Consider the following 8,490-nt stretch of genomic DNA (forward strand, 5'->3'; position numbering starts at 1 on the left):
AAATTGGGTTGATAGTTCAGTAATTGCAAGGTCAAGAGATGTCTTATCACGAAATCTTTTAGAATCTGCTTTAATACAACTTACTTTTCATTGTAATTTCAATGTTAGGCGTGGCCTTTTTCATTTAGAACCTTGTATCTGTAACATGTTTAAGAATGACCTCAAAGATATAATTACTGACTTAAATAAAAAATCAGTTGCCTAGAGTTATTATTTTTGTTGTAATGTATGTCTGACATCTATTGTGAATATGATGGTTTTGTTTACCAAGTTCTGAATAGCTGTCACCTATAATCCTTTAATTGTCTTGAAATTGTATATGAGATGATTGTCTTAAACCTTTAATTGCACCCATTGTTTATGCTTGTTTCGGAAGGTTTTTTATCTTCCAGGTGTGTCGGATTCTAGGTACTAATCTCTTTATAATCCCTATCTGTCAGTTATGCGAATCTTCTTGTATTGTCTTTTCTCGTATTTATTGTCAGTCTCTGCTCAGTAAAGGACGTTTAACGTCGAAAAGATCTTGCAGATCCTCCTTCGTGGCATATATCTTTTTTATATATATATATATATATATATATAATATATATATATATATATATATAAAATTTTATCACATCACCGTTGTTCATATACATGCATTAAGCTACAAATGTCCTTTAGTATCCAATTAATATATTATCATAAATATTAACCAAAAGGGAATATTTTAGTTGATAATTTCGTAGTTGTTGGCCGAGTCGATAACCTCACTGCAGTCTTGAATTCTCCTCTGTCCGCTGGTTCGAATCTACGATATATCGAAATTAATATTAACTAAAAATATTCCCCTTGGCTAAAATAATTATGTGAAAATATATTAATTCAGAGGCAGAACGCATTGAATATTAAAGGATATTAGTGGCTTAAATGCAAATATGTTTCGTATATATATATTATATATATATATATATATATATATATATATATATATATATATAATATATATATATATATATATATATATATGCATTAAGCACACAAAATGTCCATTAATATCCAATGCGCCTCTGCCTCGGAATTAATATATTTTCATATATGTTAACCGAAGTGAAATATTTTAGTTGATAATAATTTCGTTATCTCGTGGATCCCATATATATATATATATATATATATATATATATATATATATATATATATATATATATATATATATATATTTACATATATATATATATATATATATATATATATATATATATGTGTGTGTGTGTGTGTGTGTTGTGTGTGTGTGTGTTGAGAGAGAGAGAGAGAGAGAGAGAGATGACATCAGAAGTCGCTATTTGGTCGATTCGTACTAAAGGCTATTTGCTATTGAAACTGGAAAGGACACCATTTAGAAGCAGTCATTCTTAAAAAGTAAAAATAGACCACAAAGAAAATCCTCTAGTCTTGTACGTAAGACACAGAATAGCGATGTGATTTCTCTCACGACAGTGAAAACAATTCGGGGAATCAGCACAAAACAAATAGAACAAAAGTTGTCCATTTCGTTTCAAGCGGAAGAAACATCCAGATGGTTTTACACCCGAGAGATTTTCCCAGAATTTACAAGATTTACAGACTAAATAAATATTACTCTACTTGAGGGAAATCAATGCCTAGACTCCAAGCTGAACCCTTTCGTTCTTAAACGCAAAATTTATTTCGGAGGTTTTTTTTTCTTTTTTTGCTTTGTGTATTATTAGAGACAAAATGAGTTGTAAATCCTTCTAGCTTTTTATTTTGCTCCCACATGTTCGTATAGACGCTTTTTCTTCTTACTAGATCTGTCTTCATTCTGTAACGGAAGAATTGTCCGTCCTTTTCCGTCTTTGAAACCTGTAATGAGGTTGCTGTTCAGTTCCGTTTAATACAGTTCTTTTTCTCTCAGTCGTCATTGCAAATGTCTTTCTTTTATGTGTACTTATTCGTAGAATTGCCTCTTCAACTGGCACATTTATATTACGGAACTATTCGAGGCTGGAGAAGGTGTTTTTTTATTTTATTCATTTTTTGTCCTTATTCAGCTCGGAGAACCTTCACTAGAAAAAGCAGGTAACCTACAATATCCCAAGGTTTCAGTTCAACAAAGTATCTTATCTTCTATATATTATTGTAGTTTAATATAAGAATAAAATTCTCTTCACGTTTTGTAAATTTAAACATCTTTCTTATGTACCGATGTGGGATTTTTTTTTTTTAGACGTTAAGACAAAAAGTTGAAGTTACTCATTAATTTATTTGAGAATGCCAGTTGTTTCGGGAAATATATTGTTTACTATGTTAATATCTAAAGACATAGGTTTACATCTCTTAATATTTTGTTTAAAAGCTCATGGTACTAACCTATAATTTATAGTCATACATTATGATTAAAGCTTCTAGAATTTGAAAGTAAAAGATTCATAGGTTCATTAGTATGTGATGGATTGTTAGGATACTGTTTTATCCTTCCGTTTTTTTTCTTTTATTTGTTTCTTGATTTAAATTCACCAGTTATTCACCCATTTATGATAGAAAAAAAGGTGTACATTTCATCCGTAAAGGACCCAAGCTCTAAACATCGAAGATCTCATTCATCAGTAAGGAGGACGGCTCCTCAGGTGACCCTTGGGCCATTTCATCATTGAGTAATTGTAGATAACCCTCTACTACTGGTCGCCTTCGCTCTCGTCGGAAATGGATTCTTCAACCAAAATATTACGGCATTTTTTTCATATTCATATTCCTCAGAGAGAGAGAGAGAGAGAGAGAGAGAGAGAGAGAGAGAGAGAGAGAGAGAGAGAGAGAATTAGCTCTTTCCTAAGGTACACAGTGAAAAAATACACTAATATTTTCAACATTTCGTTTTACGTATCCGGGAAGAACCAAAGGAGTTGGATTCTAATTTCCTTCATGTATTTGCTAGTACTGTTGCGATCATTTTCATTATGTCATATACCTTGGTGGACTGGAATTTCTTCTGATAATAATTTGAAACATTTCATTGCTTATACGTAGTCCTGTATTTGGTATAGTTATGGTCCATAACGTAGTGATACTCTCCGTTAAAAAGTCTTACATATTGAATTACTGGAACGCCCTCTCAAGTGTTAAGTATATTTCTGATAATACTGTTATGGGAAATGACCGGTTTCAGCGGTAAGGAAGCAGGCTTAGCTTTTCCGTCTTTCTCCAAGATTCGACATTCTCTACCATTTCCGTTTATCCGGAGTTCAGGGATCTATTTCGGTGTTATGTCCCAGTTTTCCTTCCCTTTCTTGGACCCCCCTGATCCAAACGACTTGACGAGGAACCCACTAAAGGGAGTTATTTTTTCTTTCTTTCTTTTTTGCATACTCTCTCTGCTGTGGATTCAATTCCGAAAACAAATGGGACCTCTTTTATTCCTCCTTCCGTACAATTTCCGCTTCCCTCCCTTCCCCTTTTGTTGATGACGTTTTGCATGCATTTAATTACGAGAATTTATTGCTCTTTTAACTTGAAAGCAGGAGAGGAGTTCGACGGGATGCCACCCCCCAACCGTATAACTAGAGTACAAAATGTGTTACAGCTGATTTGGGGGAATTTTTTTTTATCTGTTAAACCATGCCTTCAGTGTTGGGTACGATCTCGACGATACTGACGACCCCTAAGGCACTGAGGGAATGGTGTATTATTCAGTAGAGGACCCCAGGGCAGTTACCACTTGTGGCTTAATAGTATTGTTCCTCCCTATTGTGTTGGACTTCCCTGGTTGAAAGGGACCTCACCCTGAGCAGCCTGATATATCCATTCATTGTATGGCGACCAAGTCAAACCTCCCGACGATATCTTTTCCAGTAAGTAGGATGGCGGCAGTGACTGAATGCCGCCGCCTTCCGCTCTGCTTTGGTGCGTGCGTATGAGTGTGTGGGATTAAATTCACTCTGAACTGACGTGCCATCAAGAGTTCTCGTGTATGTCTTTAAACTTTAGGTTTTCACCATATTTTTACTCCCGCGTTCGGGTTAGGGTTATTTTACATACTTCATTTTCAGGCTGGCTACCATTTACTTCATTACAGGACCTTTTATTTTTCTTATTTTTCAATTTTTGTTAAATTTTATTTTCTTATTAACGTTCGAAATTTTCAAAGAAATATGTTATCCGCAAATGAGGATATTGCTAGTCAATGCGGTACCGTAACAAGGCGTGATCTGTCATCCAGCTTACTCCGGGACGTGTCCAAGTTTCCCCTCATGCAGAATTTGTAAACAAAATATTCCTAATTTAACGTGAAGTATTCTTCGTAATTAATACTCGTAATTAGTATTATTCAACAACAAGGCTCAGATAAAGAGGACACAAATTAAACTCCTTCGTATATTCTCCGTTATAAGAGGATACACAAAATAAATGAACAGAAATATTATATCTAAATTCAGTACATCAAATAAGTTAAAACGTGCTCAAATCAACGGTCAAATAGCCCGTTGTTTCACCAATGAAAAGTTTTAAAAATACACTATATTTTATTAGAAATAATTTTTCTGTACTGTTTAACATGCACACTATATTTTTTACTTTATATTATTCTAAATAAATATATCATAAATAACGTAACCTAAATATATCATTAGGTCAAATAACCTAAACAATAACCTAACCTAAATAACCTAAACTATCTTAAAATTTCTGTATCTTTAACTCAAAGCGAAACACCTTTTTCAGACCTTTTTAGGATTTCCTTCCCCCTTTTACGGTCAGATAACAAGGTTCAGTATTTATCTTAATTAGATTTGCTGGTCTCTTCTACCAGGTGTCCCTTAGAAAACTAAGTATCCAGGCATATTAATTAAGTCTTATTCCCGCCTTGTCGTCCCTTATTTTGACACAGTTCTGTTGTTCACTAATGCTTTGTCTCTAAAAACGTCGTCTTGTCAGGAATGCTGTATCGCCTGGAATAATTTCCTTTTCAGGCAATTTTCCCCATCCGGGAGAGTAACTACCCTCACTCAAACTGGAGGCCTGCCATTTTCCTTGAAACTGCACAGGTAATAAATTTCAAACTTCGCCAAAGGACTGGCTTAATTGAGTTAATTTGCTCCGCATTGGTTAATAGAATTTGCTACACCGGTTAGACTTAATTTACAACGCCTCTCTCCATTTAATCTAGAATATACCCCTCCAGATCTGAACGTACTTCTCGGTAATTTTAAGATATATATTAACGAGAGAGAGAGAGAGAGAGAGAGAGAGAGAGAGAGAGAGAGAGGATACCATGTCAAACAACGAAATTAAAGACCGTCAACGTTGATAACTTTGATTAAATTCTTTAAGAAAACATTACTGACTGACAAGGTCAGTGACTTACACAACAACAATATTAGAGAGATGTTTATGAATATGAGGCATGCTCTCTCAAGTGTTCTTAATGTCAAAGTATTAACACAACTTGACTGAACGATGAAAACAATACTTTTCGTCAATAAAACTCTTGTCTTAGCAGTGTTTAAAATTCTAATTGAAATATTCAGAAAGTTTCAATCTGAAACAAGATTTTCAGCAAAATTGCATTTCATATTTTGGATTTCTTAAATCCTTTGATTGATCTCCATCTCCAAATATGTACATGTATATGTGCATATATGTATGTATATATAACCGAGATTCTAGATCTCGGTTCTTCTATTTTAAAAGGTAGCAACGGATCGTGCGTCTAAGGCAACTAGCAATCATCCCCCCCTCTCTCTCTCTCTCTCTCTCTCTCTCTCTCTCTCTCTCTCTCTCTCGACAACACATCTCCCAACTACATTACATAAGGCAATCAAATCAGACTCGTGAACTTAGAAAAATAACATTTATTTAAGAACAAAGCATTAGCTAAATAAACACAGGTTCTTAACAGAATGATTAAATGAAAGATTGAAATCAGATAAACCTATTCCATATACAAACTTTTAAGAAATTTAATTTCTTTCATAGTTGTGTGATTTTCTTAGCAATGTCAAAACGAATAAAGAACAAGCTGTTGGTTCAGCCTCCATAACTAGAACATTGCTTCAGAGGTACGATTTCCATGACTTGACTCTTCATTTTTACTGCACACTTAGTGTAAGGGGACCTATACCCAGATTCCTGGAAGGACCTCATATTAACTAGATAATGTCGTGACGTACTGTATGGGTAAAGACAACGATCGGGTCTGCCAGACTAGAGCTCAAAATTCCAACAGTAGTAAAGACAAGAGAGTCAGAGGTAGCAATTTTCTGCCAATGAAATGAAGCTATTTTATTATGCAACTGGGAACATGTTTCCTTCGGCAATATATAAGAGGGCTAATATTGTCTCCCCACCCCCCCCCCCCCCCCCCCCCCCTCCCCCCCCCCCCCCCCCCCCCCCCCCTCACCCAGTGAAATGAGAAAACCACCCTTAAGTTAGTACCACCATCCCCTACCAAAAACGCCGTGAAGGCTGAAAACAGGGCTCTTGGGCTAACTGGCTTTAAACGATCCCAATTGATGACATTTACGAGCGTCAGTAAACTTTTCACAATATCGTTTATTGCGCAAAAGCATGCTATAGTTTGTGACACAAGTCCGGGTCTTTTTACGTCGTGGTTTTCACCACGGGAAATTCTTTAGTGAGAAATAGGAAAGGTTTTATCCTTTTGGGAGAGTCTGTCGCCTTTCAATTCCCAAGATCCAACCGAACCTTTTTCTAAAAATGCGCTTTTGAATGTGATCCCGCTATGCGCTAATTTAAGGGACAACTACAGCACTGATCTGTAAGTTTCCAATTTTTATAATGTAATAGATAAAAATCCATGGCCCTGAATTCACAGTCTGAGTTACGAAGCAACTTACCATAAGTCAACTATGAGTCAGAGCCAAATATATACAACATACATTATGTTTACAATGTAAAGTGCAGGATTCTGGAATATAAACCCAATACTAGTCTGAGATGCCATTCAGTCTAGTATCTGACCTGAAGCCAAATCAGGGGAGTTTCCTGAGAGCACGCGAAGTAAAATCTATGCAAACAATAGGATTTAGGATTACATTCAGTTTTTAAATTCGCCGAATTACAGGAACTGAAGCGTGTTTATTTTTCATAAATTCCATAATTATGAGAGTTTTTCCTGTAGACTTTTCATAAGGATAAAAGTTGATAGCCTGTGATCATGAAAGATAACAGATATTCACGAGGGGAATTAAACTGGGTAAAATGCTTTTAATGTAAAGTGAATTGTGAAATGAATTATTAATGGGTTTACTACATGCTTCCATTCTTAATTATAATTCTTTCGTATATTTTATTTCATGCGTAGATATATACTAGGGCCCATTATATACTGTTCGGCTACCGATGTTCTTGGTGTTTAAATTGCTTGTTGTATTTATGATTATTATCTATAAAAAATAAAAACCGCAGTATACAGTAAGGGCATTCCCCAGACCTGAAAAGTAAACACTCTGAGAAGAATTATGTTCAGTAATATAGCAATAAAATAAGAAATGTGTTGATTTTATCATATATTTTAATTGTAAAGCTTGTTATTTTGCTTAACCTGAGGGTACGTATTTCCTCATATTGAAAATAAACCACGCGTACTTGACAAAGTACATAAATAGATACAGTGCTGCTTGGGGACTGTAAAATGACTCTGCTAAAGCTAGTGATTGATCTGAAATTATTTTCAAATGGTTAAAGGGGAGAGAGTAAAGGTAGTTAGAGTGAAAGGAGATCAGGAATAATAGACCGGGGAATATTGATAATTATGAATGACGGAAGAATGAACTGCTTTATCTATAGAGAATGTGCAACAGAGTATGATGAAATAGAAGAGGTAATTCACAAAATGAGTGTAGCATGGACGGTAGCAAGATTAGAGCAATATTTTAGCAAGGCATATGGACTGTCCGTGTAATTAAGGTTGGACTATATAGAAGGATAGTTGAGCCAATTCTCCTTCTACGGAAGCGAAGTGTGGATTTTTGAATGAATATTTGCATTATATATCTCATGTGAGAAGAATTATTATAAAGGGTAACAAATGTGACGATAAATCAAAGTGTTGAAAGAAAAGTTAGCCTAAGGTCGTGCAAATAGTAAAGCGCCAAAAATATGATTGACATTTTAAGTATGTGCTCAGGGAAGGCAGACTGAGAAATGAAGGAATTGTGGAAACTGGCTGTCTGAAAAATAGAATGGATTTTGGAATAGGGTTCGTAGTAAAGGAGAAAAGTGGTATGAAGGAGGGAGTGTTTAATAAAGCCCGAGACAAAGACTGTCTGATCCGACTGGGATTTCCGAGATGAAGATGAAGGGCCCAGTGTTACTACCATTTTTTTTTTTTTTTACCCAAATCCTACAAAGACAGCTTGATAGCGTTCATAGAGAGCTTTCCACGATGACATTTAATCCCATTACAACGAAGCTCCATCAATGGAAGTGCGTGCAGGGCTTTTAATCATATTTTGAATATAGTATATGAATATA

This window comes from Macrobrachium nipponense, chromosome 17, assembly GCF_015104395.2.
Source record: "Macrobrachium nipponense isolate FS-2020 chromosome 17, ASM1510439v2, whole genome shotgun sequence".
NCBI lineage: Eukaryota > Metazoa > Arthropoda > Malacostraca > Decapoda > Palaemonidae > Macrobrachium > Macrobrachium nipponense.